The sequence below is a fragment of the Mus musculus genome, chromosome 12, assembly GCF_000001635.26.
Source record: "Mus musculus strain C57BL/6J chromosome 12, GRCm38.p6 C57BL/6J".
Lineage (NCBI taxonomy): Eukaryota > Metazoa > Chordata > Mammalia > Rodentia > Muridae > Mus > Mus musculus.
In genome coordinates, this window is record NC_000078.6 from 53,846,068 (window position 1) to 53,869,205 (window position 23,138).

The following is a 23,138-nucleotide window of genomic DNA, read 5'->3' on the forward strand; positions in this document are numbered from 1 at the left end:
CCGGCAGTGATCAGAGGGAAGGCTGTTTAATAATTCTCACCGCACTCCACCTGCCTCGGTGACGATTTGGCTCGTGTCAAAATAGATTACATTAAACTTTGGAAATGTATCTCAATCCTGGCTTCTGGGGCTTGGAGAAGAAGAAACGGAACAAGGAGAGAAGATGGAGAAGAAGAAAGAGGAAGCTCATAAAGAATAAACGCCCCACCCCCATAGCCCTCCCTGTTCTTTGCACTCCGTAGTAGAGACCTGTGGCCAACTACCTACCGTTCTACAAATATTTAAATGGAATGTGTAAAGTAAGCCGTGATCTATGCCTGCTTGCAAAAGTGGGCCTATTAAAGGAAACAAATGTGTGTCTGTTTCCAGCCGAGGCTGTAATGTGTGGGCTAGTGTTCGTGCCAGCTTTGCTCTGCATTCAGTGTCATAAAGCACACAGTTTATGGTACCGTATGAATTTGTGGGGCTGATTGTTTTATTATATTCGAGTGTAAATTCTGCGTCCCTTTTGGTTCCACCACCATTCCCAGAGAATACAGGTTTTGTGCTGATACGCTGTTTCCCAGCTCTAGGCATGGCCTGCGCCTACTCCTGACTGTAATTTACTTTCTGGTGTCTGTCGCCTTAAGCTTGCCTTCTGACTAGCTTGTTGAATGATGTGCTAATCCATTATATTTTTCAGACAAGTGTATCGACCAGTATAAACAGACTGGAGGGCACAAACCTAAATGAAAGCTATACTTCCCTGAATCATTTAAGAAGCTACGGCGTGGTGGCAGTGTGAAATAACCCGGCTCTCTACATTAAGTAAAGAAGAGATCTCAACAAATAAAACACAACATTGAGATCTCCCCTGCCTGTGGGCGGGAGGCCCCCCACTTCACCTGCTGGCACTGACTCACCTCTCTTGTTTGAGCCGGATGAGAAGAGAATGCTGTTCACGCGTTCTCTTCTGATCTACATCTGGACTGACACCCAGGGCTCAGCTTGCCCTGCCACCTGCGAGGCATTCTTGCTGGATCCTGAGTGTGTTTCATTTGAAGTCACAGACATTACTGTGTCATGTTTATACAAATAAAGAGCAGAAAGCAGGCACTTGAGGAACTACAACAGGAAAAAGTAATTAGCCTTGGATTATAATCCTCCAAGTCCTGCTCTTTGAAAGAGGTGTGAGAATAGACCGGAAGGGGTTTGAGGGAAGGACATGTCAAATATGAATCTTTCTTTTAAAAAGAATGTGTCTGTGGGGCCCAAACTGTATCATTTGCAAGGCCAAAGCCACAGTGGCATTACTTCTCTCAGTAAGAGAACTACTACTCTCGGGCTAGGACGTAGCTCAGTCAGTAAAGCTCTCATCAGCTGAGAGGATCTTCGTTCAAACCCCAGCACTAATTCAAAAAGCCAGGCACAGTAGAACAATTTTAGCAACACCCACCTAACTTTCACATAGACACACACACACACACACACACACACACACACACACACACACACAATTTATCTACATCACTGAGGAAAGAAAGCAAGCTACTGGTACTTCATTTTGTTTCGTCTAAGCTACCTGTCTAAGCTACCACATAGTTGGTACCAAGCCATGTGGAGGAAATAGCAAAGCAGTTCCCTGATTCCCTGATGAGAAACAGGGTTCATTTTCTTCCCAGGGGCCTTTGATGCATGTTGCTTTTATGCCCAGTTGTACTAAGGATTACTTGTTCCTCCTTAGATTACATATTAAAACCATCACATTCTTCTGATATCGCTGTGCCACTTTCTGGGGGTTTAAGCTTAAGTGTGTGCTTCCTCGTTCTGCTCCTTAGTGGTGAGGTACAGCCCACAGCAGTTGCCTCAGAGTACGTGCCTGGAGCCCTCCCTGGATGATGACAGTGATCCCAGTTTGGGGACTCCTCTAGCATGGCATGGGGAACCCTCCCTACCTGCCCAGCACTACCTTCCTGATCCCCAGCTCTTGTCAGGATAAAGGCAATGAGAACCTTATTTTAAAAGAGTGACTGGGCAGAACCTGAGCAATAGTGACAACTTAAAATTCAGAACCTGAAGAAAACAGTGACCTCTTTAAGGAGAATTGGCTTATGAGTCCTTTGTTCTAAAGGCCAATAGCTATAAGTTAGATCGGGGAGCCTTCCCTTCCCACCCCCAATCCCTACCGGGTGTTAAAGAATCAGTCCTTATTTTGAGGCTTCTGGTAAGAACCTTTTAGAAGGAAAGCTTAATGGAAAACTTTAGGTTACTGGTTTATGCCTTTGAAGGTGACTGTGGGACTCCAGCCCCTCAGTCAGCCTTTCATTCCTAGACACCATGACGTGTGAACGCCTTGCTGCATTCACTGCCTCACAGAGCCACTCAGCCTTATGTTGTTGCCACAAACTACTTGACACCATCAACTTAAGAAGGGCTCTGGGGGCTTCTGCTGATGTCTGCTGATCCCATTACCTCTGGGCCTGCAGAAATGTAGCCCAAGGCTCTCGAAGTTCAAGATGCTCAAAATTCATGTCTGTGTGACAGACACCCATACAGCTGTTCTTCCTGGATATGTCTTTCTAAAGTGAATCGCTGGGCTTGGTTCTCTTTGGTATTCTGAGAGCTGTGGACTTCAGTTGGCCTTCTCGCTTTGTAAGTCAGAGAGCTCCTGCAGTCATCTTGGCCAGTGTAACTAGTGATCTATCATTTTTACATTTTTAAAAGGATCTACAAAGACAAGATTTCTCAGCACTAAATAAATGTTGGTTAAGTGTCCTTCAACATTCATAGGGTATTTTATTCATGTGAATAATTGAAACTGCTACTTTTCCTGTCATCATGACCGAAAATACCTGACCTGAGTAACGTAAAGAAGAAAGGGTTTCTTTGGGCTCATGGTTGCTGGGAATTCTCATAAATGGTGGAGAGGAAAGCTTGCGAGCCTTGGCAACAATGACAGCTCAGTCTGTGTGGGCAGGAACTCAAGGCAGCTGGTCACATCATGGTGCTGAACCAGGATGCCAAGAGGTAGACACGAAGCAGAGGGAATAGAACCTTCAAGGCCCACTCTCAGTGACCCTCGGTAGCTTAGCAACAGACCATATGTCCCAAAAGTTCCACACCCACCAAACTATCCTAAGTGGCTGGAGCCAAATATTTAAGCAAAGGAGCTTGATGGAGACATTTACATTCAAACCGTAGTATTCTGCCCCTTGTCTTCTTAGGTTCATGGCCACCTTGCAGGAGTCCTTATAATTGGGCTTTTGATTTGGTTGGTTGGTTTATAGGTTTGATTTTATTTTTTGTCTTATCTGGTGGCTCTTGTTTGGTTTGGTTTGGTTGTCTTGGTTACTGTTTGCTTTTGGGAGTGGGGGATCTGACTGACCTGGGGCTCACTCTCTAGTTCAACGTAGTCTAAAGGTCATGTCCAGCCTCCTGCTCCAGCCTCCCACATGCTGCCGTTCCAGGCATGAGTCAGCAAGCCCACCTATCTATATCTTAACTGTACTATCATTGTTCAAAAGGTCCAAGTCTCTTTTGAGAATGCAGTGATACCCACAGCTGTGAGCCCCTCTTAAACATTGCATCTTTCTGTGATGCAGTGGCACAAAGTAAGTGTGCCTATTCCTAATGTGAAGAATGGGAGAAGAGTGACCCCAGTAAGCCCAAACACCCTCAGAGCAAACTTCTAAGTCCTATGGCTCCAGGTTCAGTGTCTCAGTCATGTGGTAGCATCAGCCAAGTTTCAAGGATCCCAGGACCCTGTTGCCCGCTGCATATATGATTGTCTCTTTTGAGCCAGGTCCACTCCATGCCCACAGCTTTTCTTTGCCAGTATGGCAGTTTCTCCACGGAAACTCAATTTCACATTCATTGTTCTTGGGTACTCCATGCAGAATCTAACCCTGTTACACGGTGTCTATTTCACAAGAAGTTTTTTTCTGGAAGCTTAGTGGGAGTCCCTGTGGCCCAGTAGTCTTTGTGGTTTACAGACCCATGAGACTAGCATCACGTGGATAGCAAGTTATAATATCAGCTCAGGGTAGAGCTAAACACCATACCATGGCCACTGTTACCTCCAAATACCTGCATGGCAGAACAGGGTGTGGGAACACTTCCCTAGGCACCTCTGTTAGAGCATCCTTATGACAAACACTTCTTTCAAATGAGGTTTCAGTTTTATTTTGCCTTAGAGCCTTGGATGGGTGGGACCATGAACTTAAAATACCTTCCTATAGTCTCAGTACAAGAAGCCAGGTTTACCTTTCAAAAATGTTTTTACTTTATTTGTTTGCAAGCATGTGGCTATGTGCATGCATGGCACTCATGCAGAGATCATAGGACAACTTGCTGGGGCTTTCTTTCCTTCCGCCATGAAAGTCCCAAGTATTGAACTCAGGTCATCAGACTTGACATCGAGCACCATGACCTGCTGAGCCATCTCACTGGCTGAGAGTGATATCAATTAACAATTATTCTCACTCTGTCTGCACTTGCTGTGTCTGCACCAGCTTCCATCCACAACTTTAAGTGTCTTTGTGTTCTTTCCTTGACAAACTGAATTATCACTGTGCATCTGGATAAAAGCAGTGAGCAGTAGCCATGACAGTGTGAGGGTGCGGTATTGTCTTGAAATTTTCTCCACCAAACTAGTCTATTACTCTTTAGTTCATCCTCTCCCGGATCTCCAGAACACAGACAAAATGTTGCCAGAATCTTTGCTAAAAGGTAGTATGAATGATTACAGCCCAATTCCCAATACAAATCTTGTTTCTAACTAAAATCTCATGGGCATAGATTTACTGTCCATCTTTCCTGTCCATATTCTTGTCTTTCAGACTTCCATCATGATTGTCCTAAATGTCTACGGATGGCATTCTGGGGCTTCTCTAGCACACAGCTCCAGATTCTTCCACATCCTTCCCACATAACTGCCTTCAGCAGCCTCAGCCTATAAACTGTGCATGAGGTTTACTCCATCCACAACCCACCTTTGCTGTACTAATTCTCTGTATTCGTCATCTTTCCTGTTACTGTGACACCATACCTTACTGAAACAACATATGGAAGGAAAGATTGCTCTATCACAGTTTCAGGAAATGTTAGCCCATCATGAAGATATGGCAGAGGTGCAGGCTGATGAAGGAAGTGTATAATGGAAGCTTGTTCCTGCTCTCCCCGTTTTATCCACAAAACCCAGTGCTGGCCAGATAGAGGGTCCTTACATCCATCATGAAAACTGAGGGTATTTGGGAAGAGCAACCTGGGCATGATGCACCCAGTGTGGGTCTCAAATGCATATTCCCCAACTCACACATCTCAGTAATTCAGACTTCCTGCCTTCAAATAAATACAGCATAAATAAAGAAAGAAATCTCTCCTGGGTTCAGACAATAAAGTAACACCATGTTTTATTGGATGGCTTGGAATGGACAGTTGAATGATCTGCGGGGACTCGGTATGTGACTTGACAGATTTCATATTTCAGCTCCTTGGTATTTTCACCTGTAAAACAAGAATAATTATTCATGTTCTCTATATATTATAATGAGAGATGATAAAGATTGATGAAATATGGATGCATAGAATGAAGGATTCGGAATAAATGGGCTCCTGAGCTCATAGATATGCTATTACTAATAATAGAATTGTCCTACTCAGAAATGCTTTCCTTATTCAGTTGTGCATTTAATTATGAGTGATCTTTTCCCCCTCGTTGAACCAAAAATGCATTAGGCAGCCACTCAGTAATACAAAGGCAATCAAAGGATGATGAAATTAGCCTTAAACTAGAAGTATTAAAAATAAACAGTGTCATGAAATAGTTGACTTTTTCTGGAAACTTCCAAAATGAGAGGTGAAGTCCTTATCAGATCTACATGAAGCCAAACACGAGTGAAACATAGAAAAAAGTTCAGGCGGTAATGCAGGTGTTTCAAGACATCTGGATATTTGCTGCCCTGTAGGTTCACCATATGGACCTCCTGCAAAGTTCTTCCACTTTATTTCAGGCTTTCACAATTAATTTGAAGCTTTAGTTCCATGCTTTGTAGACCAACCAGTTAACTGTATCCCTGTGTCAGCCACAAAACATTAAGCCCGTGCGTGCTTCAGTAGGGCATATGTTAAAGTAGGAATGCTAAGGCTTTGGAGTTGGTAGTCTTAGAAGCAATGACGACAGTGTTTATCAACTCATGATTGGTGATGATTTCTTAAATGAAATGTGGCCACTGTACGAACCAGATAAAGACTGAAGGGACTTTCCCACAAGGCAACTAGGATTCGGAGAAGTCAGCTTCCCGGGTGAAGATTTCAAGTAATGAATACTCTCCATTGCTTGGTTGAACAGAAGATAGTGACCAAGATAGGATAGAAGATATCTCATATTCATTAGATGAAAACTCATTTTTTTTTCCTAAGACTCTAATCCTGTGGTTACTAATTCCTCTCTAAGATGACTGCAGGGCAGAAAGAGGAGAGGGAAATAACTCTGTGGGAACTGTGTGAGACCAGATGGCAGGTGTGTTTGTGAGGGCTCTCAACACTGACAGGAGCCCTTTGCAACCATCTCCTATGCCAGCCCCTCCACCCTCCGGCCTTAGAGCCCTAGTAGTTACACTCAGTCCCTGGAGCAATGCAGAACCCCGTGGGGCTGCCTGCTGCCTCATTTCAGTTTTACAGCCACCAGAATAATGTTTATGCCCAAATCATTCAGCTAAGCTCTCTTCCTTGACAAAAAAAAAAAAAAAAAATCTAATTTTTATTGCTATTTTGGGGTGCTCTAGCTCTGACCTACAACTATCATGCTTTGCTACTTTGTTGTTCTCCCATCCTGAAAATACCCCCAAGACACAGGTCACATCCCTTTAATAATTTTCCATCAATAAGCAGAATAGGTATTTTCAAGAAGATAACCCCTCCAAACACACTTACCGATTTATGCTTCTAAGCCCAAGTGCTCATCCTAAGCAACACAGTGTGGACAGCTTGGCCAGATAGAAGCTGTCCAAGCCTGGTTTTGTTGCTACACAGATGGCTATGAACATGACACTGGAATATTAGTCTTGGATTTTCTTGACAGACCTGAAAACTGGCCATGCAGAACTGTTTAAAAATGGGAGGAGACACTTACCCTGAAGTTTACTGCTGATGAACAAGAAAAAATACATGTAATTAGCAGAAATACATGTCAGAGTAGAGAAGTGTGCTCGCCCCGCGTTTCCGAGTCCTTAGCCAAAGGTGCTGGGTGCAGCTGATATTCTAGAGGTGAAGGCAGGGGGTAGGGAGGGGGCTTGTGCTCACTTTAGTGAAGTAAAAATTAGTTGTAGTTTACATGTGTGCTAATTAATTTATGCCCTGACACCTCTTCTAATTAAAAATGTGTTTAAAATTGTAAAAGTATCACACAACAAAAATGAAATCAGCCATAGATAGGTAAAGAAAAGAAAATATACTGTATGAGCTTAGAAAAACACACTGAGCAATTTGATGTCTAGCCTCTCAGATGCTTAGGTAGGGATGTATATTTACACGTTTATTTTATAGTTACTGCTTTGTCAACATTTTTATTAATTATTTGGTTTATTTACATCCCAAATATCACTCCCCTCCCGGTCCCCCCTTACAGAGTTCTTCCCCCATCCCCATCCCCTTTGCCTCTGAGAGGGTGCCCCGCTATACCTCCCCCATCTCTACAGGATTAGGCACATCCTCTCTCACTAAGGCCAGACAAAGCAGCTCTCTGCTACATATAAGCCAGGAGACTCAGTCCAGCCTGTGTATGCTCTTTTGTTGGTGTCTGGGAGCTGGGGTAATTGACACTATTGGACTTCCTGTGGGGTTGCCATCACCTTCAGTTACCTCAATCTCCCCCCGCCCAAATCTTTTATAGGGTTCCCTGACCTCAGTCCAATATTTGGCTGTAGGTATCTGCATCTGTCTCAGTCAGCTGCTGGTAGAGCCTCTTGGAGGACAGCCATGGTAGGCTCCTATCTGAAAGCACAACATAGCATCAGTAATTGTGTCAAGGATTGCTGCCCACCCATAGGATGGATCCCAAGTTGAGCCTGTCACTGGTTGACCATTCCTTCAGTCTCTGCTCCATTTTTGTCTCTGCATTTTATTTTATTTTTTTTTGAGACAGGAGCAATTTTGGGTCGAACGTTTTGTAGATGGATTAGTGTCCCCATCCCTCCACTGGGGATATTTTTAAATTAAAATATTGTTTACATTGTTCAGTATATGAAATAACTTGTATGTGGCATTTCTTTCTATAGGTGTGCCATATTTTAACCTCTGATTGAACGCTTACTCTTTTCTGAGTTTTACCTCTGCAAACTATTGATTTTGCTAAATGTCCTTGCAGCATAAATTTTACATATGTACTCGTCATTCCCAGGATGAAATTCTAGAAACTGGATCAAATGGACTATGCAGGAACTGTCCTATAGTTAACCTAATTATTCTTGAGAAAGATGGTACTGATGGGCTTCCCTCAGAGCAGCATATTGAGTCACACCCTTCACAGAAAAGAATTGTACGTTTTAGTAAGGAGTAAAACGGCACACTCTTGTGTCTAAGAGCTTTCCCAATATCAGTGTTGAATTCGAGTGAGCTGGGGCCCACAGGGCTGCTTGGCACTGAGAGGCACTGAGATTGACTGACATCCCAGGGGGTGATGTTGCTGACTAGGGTGGCAGCGCTTTCATCAGGCTTTGCTGTGATGCCGACATCCACGCAGCATAGATTGATGTCCCATGTCCATCCCATCTCTAGGCTAGTCGGTGTGTCTGATTTAGTCTCAAGTAATCCTGGAAATAACAGAACAACAGCAGGTACTGTGTAACAGTACTTACTGCTGTACCACTCACTGTCCAAAATATTTTTCTTATTCAGTGTATTTCTACACAAGACTTTCTGTGTGTTCAAGTTCATGCTAAAAAACAGTGAAACCTTTACACTGGGTAGTAGGATCATGGTTTGTGGTCTGGAGAGATGGCTCAGTGTTTAAAAGCACTGTCCAAGGAATCCAGTTCAGTTGTCAGGACCCACAGGGCAGCTCATGACCATCTGTGACTGTAATTCCCAGAAATCCAATTCTGAACTCCATGGGCACCAGGAACACATGTGGTGTATATACATATTTAGGCTGGTAAACAGTCATATACATAAAATAAAAATGAACAATTTTTTTAAAGACTGTTATAGAAGTTTTATAAGTAGTGAGGAAACCCTTGACTATCCTGGAACTCACAGGATACATAGACCAGGCTATCCTCAAACTTGAAGAAATCCGCCAGCTTAGTTTTTTTGTTTTGTTTTTGTTTTTGTTTTTGTTTTTTGTTTGTTTGTTTTGTTTTTTGTTTTTTGAGACAGGGTCTCTCCATAGTCATGGCTGTCCTGGAGCTCACTGTATAGGTCAGGCTGGCCTCAAACTTGAAGAAATCCACCAGTCTCTGCTTCCTAAGTGTTGGGATTAAAAGCAAGCATCACCAAGCACAGCTCCTGATGTCACTCTACCTTGCATGAACTGATGGGGTGAAGTCGCAAAATTCTGGGTTTAACTGTTGTATGATGGTTAAGAGGCAACATCTCCTTTTATCTAGGACAAAGGACAAGTAAGGAGGCACGCCTTCTGGGGCCACTGAGAGATTTATTCAAACAAACCTACCCTATCCATTCCCATTCAGTGTGTTAGCCCTGGGAATGGAGAGCTGTATACACTCATCGGAGCAAAGGCTGGGAGTACCACGCTTCCAAATGGGGAGATAAATTGGGGTAACTAGAAAGACTGTTCACATTTTGGAGTGTTCTCTCTCACTCAGCAACCATTTTTTCAGCAGTTTGGAAAACAATCCCCTAAGATTTGACCTGTGAAGGAACAAGATGAGCTAATAGCAACATCAATTATTAATACTTCATCTACAAATATTAATAATGTTTGGATATAATGCAAATCTGTACTTCCACTGTGGAGGAGAAGACAGTCTTTCCTTTCCTTCCTTCCTTCACACTGTGTGCCAAGGTTTATTGCAAAAGAGAATACCTGTTCTGTGAGAAACTTGAAGATTTTAAGGAACTGTTCATATGTAGCTTGTAAAGAAGGGAGTAGGTGCCAAATACATTTTGAAAACCTAACTACAGCAGTGTAAGAAAGATAGTGGGTTGAAGGAGGTACTTTATGCTTATTCCAGGTAGTTGTGGCATAGCTGAGAATACTTGAGAAAAATGGGAGGTTTGCCTTTCTTGTGGTCCATGGGTTCTTACCTTTGGATCTGTGGCCAAGATGGAGTCTACAGAGTCTAAGGGTCAATACATTTATGTGTGAGGGGAAAGTTCCCACTTTAATTTCACTAATACTACATGAAAATTTACATTACTTCTCTTACAAATATGGACTACAAACCATAGAAATATTACCAGGGCCAGTGTTTATCATGAACAGAATCTTTAATTCTTATTTTCATGTCATATACTGTTATTGTAAGTCTCTTAGAATACCACCACTTCAAATTTTAATCATTATTAGATTAGATAACAGATGCTGTTATTGGACATTTTAATAAAGAATTAAGTATAAATATTATGATGGGCTGTGAGGTAGCTCAGTGATCAAAGGTGCTTGCTACCCAAGTCTGACAGCCTTGAGTTCCATCCTCAGATCTGTGCAGTGGAAGGAGACCACGGAGTCCTAAAAGTGTCCTCTGATTTCCACATGTGTGCTATAGGCTGTGCACATGCACTCACAGAAATAAAACAAATGTGTAAGACAAAAACAAAAGTACATTATGTTACATTGGGGGCTTTATTTGATAATTTGATAACAAGCTGTTGACATTAATGCATTTTTTTGTTTTAAAAAGGTATTTTTTTTCTTTTTTTTTTATTAAGTATTTTCCTCAATTACATTTCCAATGCTATCCCAAAAGTCCCCCACACCCCCCTCCCCTACCCACCCATTCCCATTTTTTGGCCCTGGCGTTCCCCTGTACTGGGGCATATAAAGTTTGCCTGTCCAATGGGCCTCTCTTTCCAGTGATGGCCGACTAGGCCATCTTTTGATACATATTCAGCTAGAGACAAGAGCTCTGGAGTACTGGTTAGTTCATAATGTTGCACCTACAGGGTTGCAGATCTCTTTAGCTCCTTGGATATTTTCTCTAGCTCCTCCATTGGGGGCCCTTTGAGATAAGGTGTCTATATATAGTCTTGGCTGGCCTAGAACTCACGGCGATCTACCTACTTTTGCTTCCCAAGTGCTGGGATTAAAGCCACATGCCTGGGTAATGATTTCTTTTGTGAACCTAACATTTTATACATGTAAAGATAGTATTTGAAGAAAAGACTTTTCCCTTGTAATCCTAGCTCCAGGGAGAAAAGGACAAGAGGACGGTGAGTTTGAGACCAACCTGAGCTACATAGCTATACAAGATTTTCAAGAATGGTTTTTGTAAAAAATATTAGTATCTTAATTCTCGTTTCTGAAGAAAGACTGGAAGGATGACAGTTTAGACTTCAACTAACTTATAGCCAAGGGAAACAAATGTTCTGATGAAATAACTTGTCCTTTGGAGACCTTAGACTTTCATAATTAATACAGAAATTAAAAGGTAGCTCAAAGGGAAAATTATGTAAATAACTTGATGACATCTTTTGAGTACTTCCCACACAGGCAAAACGCTATATTTACTGATTTATCAGACATAGAATTGTGTTTGGGGAGTAGCACGCTATGTATACTTAGTGTGTGTTTCAGTCACATTAATCCTGTAGCTGTACAGATGCTGGTCATTTCTTCATCATGAGAAAGTTCATCTTTTCCTAGAGCCTTTTGGAAATTTAATTGTTCTATTTTTATTGTATATTTTTCTTTATTTATATTTCAAATGTTTCCCCTTTCCAGGTCTCCCTTTCAGAAACCCCCTATCCCATCCCTTCTCCCCCTGCCTCTATGAGGGTGCTTCCCCATCCACGGGTGCCATACTGTACTCGGTTCAAAGTCCAGCCTTGACCTCTGGGCAATCTCCAGTCTCTTTAGAAAAGGCCAACAGCCATAGACTCAAGGTTGCCAGATTAGGTGCATGGGAGACCATGAAAGGCAGAAGGAGGCAACCGCAGGCATCCCTATGGGAGCATTCTGCAGGCTAGAGCAGGATGCCCTGCTTCAGAGCCAGGCAGCATCTGCTTTAAAAGAAAGGAGGCAGGTTCTGGTGAGGAGGGTGTGAGTGCTAAGCAAATTAAGTGAGATTTGTCTTTCTACTGTTTATCTGTAATGTTGAAAGCAGGGTGTCAGAGTGACTAGATATGGGATGAAGTTGGAAAAGGGAGCTATTGCAGGAAAGACTACAGTTTCTCCAGAAACCTATTCAGGGTAGGGTAGCAGCATGGAGTAAGGCACGTGCTGTGACTGTCAAAGAACTGAGGGACTCTCAAAACTATGAAGGTTTGATGATGTTTGGTGGTAGTGTATAAACAGGGGAAGAGAGAGGGCATGTGAGAACGAGGTGGCCAGAGTCTGAGAACCAAGATGCAGACCCTCCAGCAAGAAGTCAGTCGGTTTCTGCTCCTGCTGGACGCCTCTCTCACGCTTCTCTTCCCCATTTTCCATATTCTAGGCTGAGGTGATTGAGTCAACTAAAGAACTCACAAAATTGAACCTTCTGAATTGAAATCACCTTATCTTTTATGAATGTGATTTCTCAATAGGCTGAAGACCAAGCTTGGCTCAAAAGTGAAAAACAAAACCTAACTAAATCGTGAATACTCTGCAAGGGACTATGTAATGCCAGCCCTTTGCTGGGACAGATGTTACGTATTCCTGAGGTCTACTTTTACATGGAGAGTCATGCTGGTGCTTAATGTCTTTTAGTTACAGTGTGAAAGTCTCAAATACAGACTTGGAAACCAAGGGGGAGGGAAGGCAGGGGGCGGGATGCACTTCAGTGGGTGACTACAACACACTACAGTCTGTGCCTTTAAAAATCTGACAGTTTGTTTTTAGTCCCTAAACTTCTAATTTTTTTATGATAACAATATGAGTTTTATTTTCTTCTTGTATTGTGATTGTTAATAAATGGGAAGGAATCCCATTTTGAAAACTGATTATTGTAGTTATTGAACAGTGATTAAAAATAACCTTTTGTCATTTGGAATCAAAGAGTGACTAGATAAGGGGTTCTCAGCGAAGGAATCTCAGGATATTTGCTAAGAAACTGCCACAAACACTTTAGATACAAGGACTTGTGTGTTTTAATTTCTGAAAGCAAAGTAACACATCTTGTCTTACCCTCTAAAGAATAGCTTTTCTTGGGCTAACAAGTTGGCTCATTGGGTAAAAAATGATTGCTGAGCAAAAATGAAGACCTAAGTTCAAATCCCAGTAACTACATTAAAAAAAATAAACAAAACTGGGAATAGCCAAGCACATGTCTATAACCCAAATACTGTGAGGTTTGAAGACAGGAAGATTGAAGGGTTTTAGTATATCTTCATAACTAGTTAAATATCCTGTCTCAAGGGACGGGCATCTGAGAGCAGAAGAGCAGGACACCTGATATCCTGTGCTGGTAGGTGTGCAACCACACAGGTGTAAACACCATACACATCTCATTCACTCACACACACACACACACACACACACAAATACATTCCATTTAAGAAAAGCAAATGACTATAACCTTCCCAACCAAAGGAGTGAATTTCACCAATGGCTGCCAGAGTATGATAACTCCATTCTTAAAGAAATTCTCGGAATTCTTCCCCTCTGAACAGTAAGGTCTACTCTGATTTTAAAAGATGGCTTGATTTGTACAAATTTATGTGAAAATAAATTATAGAAGTTGATACCCTTTTGGTTAAATTGCATATGGAAAGTGGCCAAGAAGGGGGAAACCTGTAAAACAGTAACTAAAAAAGATGCAGAGAAAAGACAGCGCACTGTTTTATATATAAGTGACTTATATTATAAAATATGTTGTCTTTTAAAAATATACCGGGAGATGTGCCCACTGGTAGAATGCAGAATGAATGTTTGTGGAAAATTAAGAATTATTTGACAATGACAGTGTATTTCCTAGTGTCTCTCTCTCTTTTTAAATTTATGACTCAAAATACATCACTGTCTATAAGTCAGGCATGGCAGGACTTAAATAACAAACACACCCATTGAAACCTCATTTGGCATTGGTGTACCATTGCTTAATGAAGCTTTATGGTGTGCTCCACCATGGGGTGTATGAACATAGGTGGGTTTACACCACATAGATGTCTTGGAACTCAAGAGAAGTAGTCAGTAGCTTGCATCCAACACATGGAGAATTTCTGTTCCCCAGAGGCAAGCCATGATTCATTGCTGACTTCCCACTTCCCCTCCCTTCCCTCTTAAGTTCTCCATTCTTTGGCCTCCTCTCCCTCTTGCATGCCTCTCCTAAATAAATTATTTATTATACTCTTTATATATGCCAGAACTTTAATCTCTTTTCAACTTAGCATAATTCCTGTGTATCCATAGTTAGCTTCACCTAGAAATTAAATTTTTATAAAACCCAGAATGATTTTATGTCTGTCATGAAGAAGGAAGCTCCTGTAGCAACATTGACCACAAACAAACATACTTCCATCCTTCAGAAACCTAGTGTTAAGTGTATTTTTCTGTTAGACCATTTTCATTGTATACCTACTGCGTATATTTTTTATCTGAAAATAGTTTTTTAAAGACTTAACTTATGTTATGTGTATAAGTGTTTTGCTTGCATGTGTGTCTGTGCACCATGTGCCCACCTGATATCCCCAGAGGTCAGAAAAGGGAATCTAATCCCCTGAAACTAGACTTACGGACAGTTGTGAGCCTCCGTGTGGTGTTCAAAATTGAATCTAGATTGTCTACATCTTAACGGCTGAATAGTCTCTCTAGCCCATGGAAAGATATTTTAAAGAAGATAATTCTGATAGGGAAATAGATCAATGGTAAGGTGCTTAACTATCGGCAGCATGCGTGTGCCTGGCCCTCGGTTCAAACTCCAGGACTAGAAAAGAAGCTAATTCTGTTATTCTTATTCAGATTAGATCTCTTTAATCTTAGCCAGTTAAAAGTTCTGTAAGTGATAAGTTACCAAAAGGAGACTAAAGCCCAGAGCAGCAGTGGCTGTAGGTGTGTGCTGGCTACTTTATGAAACATAGGCTACAGAACTTGCGATGAACACATTGGCTAAGGAGCAGGATGCTTTGAGGAAGGGTGTTTTATAACTCAGTTTCCCTGCTGAGGGGCATTTTGATATTCTGCTTGCAGATTGTCTTAGCTGAATGCAGAGAGAGGTCCTCCCCTATCGTGTAATTACTGTTTTAAAAATAAAGCCAGATTTTTGTGTGGTTGGGGAGGGGGCAAATATATAAGGCATGTGTTTCTAATTATGAAGCTGCTGTCAAGTAGGTCTATAAAGCAGATGCACTTTGCAAATTAAAGGTTGAATGCAGGGTACCTGTGGCTCCATAACGGGCCCCTTCTCTGGCCACCTCTGTAGCCTCTGGCACAGAAAGCAGGTGTGAGGTGAGCAGACTGTCTCCAGTACCAGAATTCTTCCCATAATCTTCCCAGATGCAGGGCAGATCCAAATATCCTTTGGCAGTCAGATTTCACGTTGGTACCACCTGCTAGCTCAAAATCTGCAGAAGTTGAGGTATGGTGGCTTGATCTTTCAAGAGTCCCACAGACCCAAGTCCCCTTGTCATAAAAAAAATCTTACTTTTAATTTCCCAGCCTGTCAGATGGTTCATTTGGGGAACTCTCCTGGCTTTTCTTTTTTTTTGCTACTTAATTCCTTCTGCTGATAATAGCTTATAGGTTTTCTGAAAGCTATGACTGGCTCTCCCTACCTAATGCAGTGTTATCATAACTAGATTTTGTGTGATTAAGCATACAATATGAATCACAGGAGCTGAGGGAACACTGCCTCGTGTCCTAAGTATTCAGACTGGCTACCTTATTAATAAGGACTACTGATAGATCTCTCTAGATTTCTAGTCTCTTGAAGAGATATATACTCCGGTTTTTGTCTTCACAGACACCTCAAATAATATATACTTAAAAGAAAATATATTGAAACGTCTTTCAGTTTCTCTTTGGGTTTCAATGTCAGGTTTATCTGGAGGAGTTTTTCCTTGGCTTCCGCTTTGCTGTGAGTAAAAGTGATTTAATGTCTTTTTCTGGTGAGAGAATAATGCCCATCTTCTGGGAAGCAGTCACTTGCATGAGAACCATCTCCCGACCATGAAAGATGGAGAGAAATTAGATTCTATTGGTAGCTGAATACTGCTTATGAAAATGAAGAAAGGCAATCAATATAAGAAAGGAGCGCAGCAGGAGAACAGTGGAAACTCGCCTCCCTTCAAAGGCAACCTTCAAATATTTCATCGCCACCCCCAATTCCCATGCTGGTCAGGCCAGATGAGGGTCTGTGGTTACGTCAGTGCACACCCTGGAAACTTGCCTAAAATTACTCATGGTTCAAGCATGACCTTGATTGCAATTAAGTGTTTACTACTCAGACCAGTCAGTGGGCTTTGATCAAAGCATTGCAGTGCATAGGACACAGCCGAAACCCCTTAGTCAGTCTCTGCTGCCAGCACCTACTACTATAAACATAGTGGGGTTCCAGTTACATTTGTGAGAGATGTGGAATCTGTCTCAGTTAAAATTCTAGGACCCTACGCTCATAGTCACGGTACAGATGAGAATTATCAAAACCTACTTTGAAAGTACCATTTTCCAAAGGTAAGAGTGTGTATAGACTTCAGAAACTGATCACAGAAGTGAGCGCTTTCTTCATTCGCTCTGCAATGTCTTGTTGGGATAAAGATAGAAATCTATCAATGAATTTGTAAAAGCTAGGTGTTCTGGAGTAAAAGAAGGGTTTGGGGAGGGAGAGGGTTCTGAAGGCCACCAGCAAGAAACGATGGAGCTGTAGAGCAGTGTCAGAAACAAGCATTGGAATTGTATACATATACATTTATATGTATATATATTTAAAATTTACAAATTTTAAAGGCTCGTAAGAAAATAGTGAACAAAAATTTCTAAATAATTTTGAGAGAGGTGTCTCAGCAGTTAGGAGCACAGGCTGTCCTTGCAGAGGACCCAGGTTCAATTCTCATATGCACACATATGGCAGCTTACATCTATCTGTGACCCCAGTCCCTAGAATCCAACACCCTCTTCTGACTTCCTTGGGTTCCTGAACACACATGGTGCACATAAACACATGCAGGTACATACACATAAAAATAAACAGATAAATCTTATGTCTAAAGCAGAAAAAAAAAAATCACCCAAAGAAGTTTTAAAGAACCTTCAACGGGGAAGCTTTTCCAGCTGCGGCGCTTAGTCACAAAGAATGCCTCCATTCCTTGGCCTGCCCAGAGAGCCCTGCACTGTTTTGTCTTGAGTGGCATTCAGGATTTAGATGCATACATGTATTACTTGCCATATGAGATACTCGTGACACTGGATTTTTGATGTGGGAACCACTTGTTCTTGATCTCTGATGACCGAAGTGAATGAAATGCATAGCGGTGAAGGATCGCCAGTTGTCTTCAAAGAATATTATTGTCTTAGTCAGGGTTTCTATTCCTGCACACAACACCATGACAAAGAAGCAAGTTGGAGAGGAAAGGGTTTATTCAGCTTACACTTCCACGTTGCTGTCCATCACCAAAGGAAGTCAGGACTGGAACTCAAGCAGGTCAAGAAGCAGGAGCTGATGCAGAAGCCATGGAGGGATGGTACTTATGGCTTGCTTGCCCTGGCTTGCTCAACTTGCTTTCTTATAGAACCCAAGACTACCAGCCCAGAGATGGCACCACCCACCATGGGCTAGGCCCTCCCACCCTTGATCACTAATTGAGAAAATGCCTTACAGCTGGATCTCATGGAGGCACTTCCTCAAGGGAGGCTCCTTTCTCTGTGATAACTCCAGCCTGTGTCAAGTTGACACACAAAACCAGCCAGTAGAGTTCTCAAAGGATATGAGACTAAACTTAGGAAATATGACAAGTATAAGAGGGTCACTTTTCTCTTAAAATTCCAAGACCAGTTATTTGGCAGTAGTCATAAAACAGTGAGGTTGTGAGAAGACTTTGAGCCTGGAATCCCAGCTACACCAGACCTGCAGAGCAAAGCGTCTACTGCACACCAACTCACCTTCTGCTTAAGGTAGCAGAGGGATCATGAGGGATCACTGCTACCAGCCTTTGCTGTCAAAAGCCTCTCTACCTTCTCTGAGTCTATACAACTCAAGATAATCTCACAAAGAGTCTCTTGCATTCACTCATTGTCTGTATCCATTCATTCATATTTATTCTGCATATATTTGTTGGCCACTGGCCATGCATTATGCTAGCCCTGGGGGTGCCATAATATTCATAACATCCTGGCCTCTGACTACATGATCCAAAAGACTTTGGTGACAGTGATATCTTTGTTAGGATGTCCTAAGAATGAAGGGATTCATCAGTATCACAAGTCTGACTTGTGTTCTCTGTCATGGCTTCTTTAGCATAGGGATGGCAGTCTAGTGAGTGTCTCCCCTGTGGGAACTCATGGACTCTTGCCAGGTGCCCGTCTCTGTGCTGGACTGCAAAGCCATCTTTCTCCCTCCCTCATGCTACCTGTTCTGTCAGTGTAGATGACTTTAAAACAATGCCTTCTGCTTTTCTTCTTGGTTTCTTAGCATGGTGGCTGGTCTGGTAGGAGCTCCATACAAACATTTACACCAATGCCCATCCCCTCCGTTTGATTAGAAAATGAAAAGGTTTGTTTCCCAGCTACCCAGGGATGAGCTGGAGAAGCACACCAGCTTCTGGCAAGTGGTCAGAGCTCCACATCCGTGTATGGCAATTTGCCACAGACCAACCTTGAAAGGAGTCAAGGCCAAGCAGAATTGCTGAGAGGCGATTTGGGCTGTGTGATCCAAGCCTCTCTGTGTCTTACCAGCATAATCTGATTTGATTCTCAGGGCTTAATTACACCGGTAGAAACCTTATGTAGGAAATTTTCCACCTACCACATCTAATTAGATATGTCCCCCAAAACTTGAACCTTGGGTCACTGCAGTTTACCTAAGCACAGTAAAAGCTCTCTGTCTTAGCTCATTATCCGCATAGCTCCTTCCCCGGGGAGAGTGTATAGCATACCCTTTAACCTGGAAATGATGTGGCTGCCCAGAGGGAGAGAATCCACACACAGAAAAAGAACAATCTGTGGCTGGCCCTGACACTCAGAGTTTGTGTGTGCATGAAGAGGCCCCCCACGTGCCTCTTGAGAGTCTCCAATGCCCCTACCACTGCTACCCAGGCACTGCCTCTCCTTTTATCTTCACAGTATTGCTGTGTGGGAAATAGAGAAGTCTTACCAGTTTTCACAAAGAGAGGGAAATTATAGCTTGCTGACTGACCTCTGAGAGATCAGAAATGTGTGCTGAGTCCACCTCATATTCTCTACGTGTGGGACGGGATGAGTGGCGCAGTCTTGGAATAGGTAGCCTAACTGACTCCTAGCTTGCCCTCTGCCTCCCTCCCCCTACCACGCTTTCATCCCCAGCACAAAGGAAAACCAGCTTGACATAGGCACACTCATCAACTAAGTATTTATAAAGACCCTGAAAGCTGCAGAGAGGAGTATAAAGGCATTTAAGATGTGTGTTCTGTATCATTGGAAAGCTTAAACCTAAATTGTAGAAATAAGGCAGAGACATTAACATTTAAGGGGTGATACATAGTCTCCACTGATGGAGTGCTGGGTGACTCAGTGTCTCAGTAGGACAGAGGCAAGAAAGAACACGTGGCTAAACAGGGAATATAAAATGGGAGTGGACCAGACTATGACTAATGAGTAAAATGGATCTGCTGGGAGAAGGGCATCCATGTGGAGAAAACTAGGTGAGCAAATGCTAGCGACAGAAATAGGCAAAGCATTTTGATGCAAAGCAAATTGCTGAAACACAAATCAGAATTTACATAGAGATGAGGTGGAAAGTCTTTTCAAACTGGTAGACTGGGAACTCTTAAACACCAACTGACCTTTTTAGATAGGAGCATGATGATAATCTTTTAAGGGTGATTCGAGTGACGGAATAAAACAGAGATTCTCTTTTTCCAAACCCTCACCATCCTCTGTGTCTCACAACCTCTGCCTCAACCTCATTTCTCACAGCGTTTAGCAAATCACTAAGCATTCTGCATTATCTAACATACCCCGACATTACAGTGCTACCTAGGGAATTTGTTCTCGGTTTTCCTAAGGTATCACAGCAGGTCAGATGTGATAAAGCTTGTGATGACCTCTGCTTGCATTACCTACATACAGCAGTTGGCCTGGCATGAAACAGACAGTTGTTGTCACTAGAATCCATGCTCCATGGAAGCCAGTGAAATTTCCCTGCCCTACATTTACCCAATGCTTGCTCTGTATGGAGCATGGCACATTATTGACGTGCCATCTCCAGTCCTCCCAACCATTCAGTGAGAAAAGAATGAACAGTGCTGGAGCTCCTCCAGAGCACCATTCATTTTACATGGCAGTGCTAATTGGTTAATTGGTACCAAATTCCCTTCTTTTAACTTCTCCTGGATCTTTTCTATATCTTTTATTCACCTGGAGTACCTGGTATAATTTATGATACATGAAAATGCTCATGCAATTTTAATATGTTTTATTATATTAAATTCCATACAGTATGCTTCTATAATATTTACCCCCAACTCCTTTCTCTAACTTCTCTACTCCGCACCCACCCCCAATTTGATGTCATCCTGGTTTTTTGTTTGTTTGTTTGTTTAATAATCTATGAAGTCCAGTTTGTGCTGCCCACATATGGGTGCAGAGCTATCCAGTGGAGCATAGTCAACCTACCCGGGGTCATGTTTTAAAGAAAACTGACTCGTCCTCCTTCGGAAGTCATCAACTCTCTATAGCTCCTTAGTTAAGAGTGTGGGGACTCTTGAATCTCTTCCCCTAGCTACTTGCTGGATTACTTACTGTCTGGCTTGGTTGTGTGCCGGTTCTTTGCAAGAAACTACAGCTGCTTGAGTGTATGAGTCCTATGTCCTTGTGGGGTCTAGAAGACATTGTTTTGTTCCTGTGCTCCCAGATCTCTGGATTTTAAAAACCTTTCCACCTCATCTTCATCAAGTCTTGGTAATATAGGTGTCCCATTGGTAGCTAAGAACTCCATTGACACTCTCTGTAATTTGGTCAGCTGTGAACTTCTCAGTAGATATATTAAAATGAAAAAAAAAAAAAGAAAGAAAGATCTAGAGAATACTTAACAAGTAGGAAATATGAGGATCAAAGAGCTTTATCTCCAGAGCCTAACTTCCTTTACCCATCAACACAGTAGAGATTTTAGTCAGACAAGTGCTGATAGCTAGCCCCTATAATTCATTCTTCTCCAGTAGGCGAGGACCAATCTCACCCCTTTTCCTTCCTGGTCTTCTATACAGTGGGAGAGTTGAGCTAAAGGATGTCTAAGATTCCTTCTAACTTTCAGTTTTCCTTCAAAGATATGAAAGTAGTGTGTTTAAGTTCACTCACATGAAAAGACAAATAGCAGAGAGTCCTTTACTGGGGACACTTGCCAATAGACTCAATGGTATGGGAGCTCAGAGATGCTCCACAGCAGGCTAATGTACACATGGGAATTGAGTAGATGATCTAAGGATCCCAACTTTGGGTCTCCTGTGTAGACTTCACACAGGGTAGGAATCATTTCTTTTCTCATACTTTATCCCTTCGACTCGGGTACCTTCAGAGGCAGAGCGCTCTTCTCTCTGAACATCACACTTCTGCCAATACAGATAACACTTAAATTTAATAAGTGAATCAGTTTGCATATCCTTATAAACAAATCTTTTCAAAAGAAGACCTTGAGACCAGCTCCTACCACACCTCAGTAACCCTGATGTTGTCCCATTAATGCTATAGGACTGCTCTATACATCTTTGCATCTCTCCTTGCCCTGTCTGCTTAGCCTCAGATCTACCCTTCTTTTCTCCTGTGAAAGGGTAAGGGTATAGATACACACCTCTGATTTTTCACTCTCCTTAGATATGTAGAAAGCAAGAATACTCTTCAGGCATTCTACTCAGGAAAGCTCCATTGAAGACAGGTTTGACCATAGATGGAGCCATGTGCCTCAGCTGTGTTGGAAGTTGGAGGCCACTCAGCCCCAGCATGACCGGAAATCCTTGCTTCGTACCATATCTAATTACATTCTTCATCTCATTGTGAGGGACCAGCTTTCCCAACTGTTCTCTGTGTGAATAATCTCTTGGGTCTCAGGATAAAGGGAAGAGGAACAAGACAAGGACTAGTGGAAGAAAGGAATGGATCACCCAGAGGCAGCAAGGAAAGCACTGATTATAGTATTTCAAACCAACAGTATTTTTAGAAGCCCTTACTATGTAATTTTAAAACAAGCCATAGCCAGTTCACCCTGTTGATTAATGGAGTTGGCAACTTAGTACATTTTTTAAAATCTGATGGGCTTTGAAACTCCAGAGATAAAAAAATCAAAAGAACGAAATCATTCCATTTCCCCAGGACTCTAACTTGATGGCGAGAAGAAATTTTGATATTCCATGAGTCCCATTAGATGTTAAAATATGTATTTGACTCCAGTTTTGTGCTCAACGCTGATTTTTCTCAGGGCTTGTGCATACACAGTGACAGTGCTGAAGGCGGGATTTCACAGGGCTCGGGAACAGTACTTTCCATTCTGCTCTGCTTTGAGTCCTTGTGAAGTACATGCCTTAAGCCTCATTTGCTCTAAAGTCTGTTTTATTGTGGCACTGAATTAATCATCATTTTGGCCATTTGTGGCAAGTAGCCAATCTTCTTTGTCCTTTTAAAGTCAATGATTGAGAAAAGAAGATTGGCAAAAACATAGCCACATGATATTATCTGTAAGCAAATAGAGAAGTTAGGTGAGATTTCTTCTTAAATTATATAGTAAGGGCTCTTAAAGACATTTGTTTTCAATGAAGGAAAAATGCTGTAAGATTCAGATTAAAGTGTGTCATATATTTATGATTTAAATTGATGCACATAAATTTTTTCACCATAAGGATAAGAATGAGATGGAGGAGGGGTGAGAGGGAGAGAGGAAAGG

General features: G+C 42.1%; 1 protein-coding gene and 1 long non-coding RNA gene across 26 annotated transcripts in view; both read left to right on the forward strand.

The window, feature by feature from the left end:
- The window catches only part of Npas3 (neuronal PAS domain protein 3), an 824,148-nt gene that overhangs the window by 598,042 nt on the left and 202,968 nt on the right, over nt 1–23,138 (forward strand). The window lies entirely within an intron of this gene.
- The window catches only part of Gm35614, a 49,113-nt gene that overhangs the window by 14,273 nt on the left and 11,702 nt on the right, over nt 1–23,138 (forward strand). Inside the window, exon 2 of the long non-coding RNA XR_381599.3 lies at nt 1–23,138. This exon is cut by the window's right edge and continues 11,702 nt beyond it. This is a non-coding gene — a long non-coding RNA (predicted gene, 35614).